The following is a 2,475-nucleotide window of genomic DNA, read 5'->3' on the forward strand; positions in this document are numbered from 1 at the left end:
ACTAGCCATGCTAAAACTTTTTGGTGACTTCGCTAAAAATGCCTTTAACAGGGTATTTTATTGCTACTCCATCACCAATCCTATCTAAAACTACATCCCAATTGTCTACAAACTCACATCTAATAAAATCGTTTTTTTTCTAATAGTAAATACTTGTTGTCCCTTGATTGTCTTCCCTTCCCATAAAATAAATATCTAAAAACATCATGCTCAAAATCTAAAATTAACTTGTTCCTGTTCTTTGACTTTTACTTTGTCGTCAGAGCCACCTGTAGAAAGTCGAGATGGAATACATGGCTTGTTATAACTCCTGAAAAAGAAAATATCTAGTACACATCTAAGAATTTAATGTAGTGTACATCTTTCCAATTTGACAATTGTTAAGCAGCTTTGCATTATCAGTTTTGCATCATCAGTTGCAGCACATTAACTCATTCAAACATGCAGAGAGTGCACAAACATTGATAAGAAACATTACACTCTATAATGTACTGAATTTAATAATACTCAGTCACAAAATATCTTATGAGATCAGCAGTTAAATTATCCTCCTCTTCCCATGTATTTTGGAAGCCACTATATCACTTCCATTTTACCAAGTATTCCGTCTGTAAAAGAAATAATAAAAAAATGTTATTCAATGGGATTACAATCAGCTACTGCTGTAAAATACTATTAAATACACGATTTCAAATGCATGTATATAAAATATAAATTTATTAACATTTCCTACCATATTTCGCACTCTCCTCTTTGAAACCAATCTCTCTACTGGATAAAACTCACGAAAAGCCTTCCTTTTCCTTGATTTGAGAGATTTATTGCCTCCCCAAAGTAAACTTCCCGAAGATGCATTGTGCATTTGAACATAAAATCCCTCGTTATTTGCATATTCGCGCAAGCCACCCGCCATCTTTATGAATATTAATTAGGAAGACATGACGTATCTCAAAATCTCCGAGCCAACAAACAAAACTGCTGAGTTTATGAAACCGTGCGCCAGACCGCTGAATGTCGCGAATTTCTGGCCATTAATCATGTCATGTGCACTTCAACTTTTGTTCAAATTTTATGAAACTATAACAGAATTGATGAAACAATAACAAACTCAGTTTATGACCTTGATAATACCATTTTTGAAGTCAATATACTCATCATATTCTAGGTCTTTGAGGAAAACTAAAATGATACGATTGTTGACTGACACACGATGTGTGTTTCCTGCATGTTTTGTACAAGGGAGATTAATAATAAAAAATTTTAACAGAGACAAGAATGACCGATCCCACTAGAAAGTGGAAGAGGTTTCCCATTGGGGAATGGTCTTGTCAGGTTAAGAACAAACAGGATATTTTGGTTGAAGCAAACGCATCTCTACAAAATATCCAAAGTCAAGTAGATTATGCCAATAAAAAGTATGAAGAGATCAAGACAAACAAATCTATACTTGAGGGCAAGCAATTAACGATTTATAAAGAGGGCAAGCAATTAACGATTTAAAAGGTAACTACAATTAGGAGTGTATATTATATTTTTATCCTGTAATATTGTTGCATGATGTCAATCCCAAAGTTGTTGCTTCACATTTAGTTTTGGTAATTTATTTATTTAATTTTACTTACTGCATGTGTTAAGTTAATAAGTTAATAGTCTAATAATAAGTAAACCGCTGAACAAGACAACAGCAGAACCTAAAACGATACGACAACGTTTTCCATGCTTTGCTAATTGTAGAATTGTAGTGTATTGATATTGTTGGAATTGTCTTCTATTCAGACGAATGCAGAAAGGGTAAATGTCATTAAACATTATTAGTTATTATTATTATTATTATTATTATTATTAGTTGAGCATGTTTGTATTTTGCATTTTATGTATATATTTTGTAGATAATCGAACAAATATTAAATTGAGTAAACATTGTATCGACCCTTTAAACGCGTAGAAGCCGAGCTATCGAGGGCGCTAGAGTTTGCAAGAACAACCTTTTGGTCCTTCGAGCCGGATCCTTGGCGCCCGACAGACTTTCAGTAGGAATTTGAAGTAATTTACATAAAAAAATTGGCGATATAAAACACCATATTGGACAATGCACTTTATCGATCGACTAGTCATCACATGAACTTCATGTAGTATGAATATAAGATATTGGAGGAAATTTTATCATTATGGCTGACGTACCAGTCGAAGAAAGGGTGGAACCTACCCTAAGAAAACTACGATGGTTTTGACGGAAGCAAGCAGAGGAGATTCGTACTCAACTAGAAAAACTAAGAGAACTTATCATGGAAAAGGGAAGTAGTACATTGATGCGGTACTTGATGACATCAACAGAAGGAACACTTGATGAGATAAGTAAAATAAACAATGACTTGATCTTGCAACTGAATGAAAAGGAAAGCATGTTAGAGGCAGAGTGGTTTAAGAAAATCGAGGCTGAAGTATTTAATCAAGTAAAAAAAGCTCATGAACATT

Source organism: Dendronephthya gigantea, unplaced genomic scaffold (assembly GCF_004324835.1).
Source record: "Dendronephthya gigantea isolate DGI-Jeju-01 unplaced genomic scaffold, DenGig_1.0 000071F, whole genome shotgun sequence".
In the NCBI taxonomy this organism is placed as follows: Eukaryota; Metazoa; Cnidaria; class Anthozoa; order Malacalcyonacea; family Nephtheidae; genus Dendronephthya; species Dendronephthya gigantea.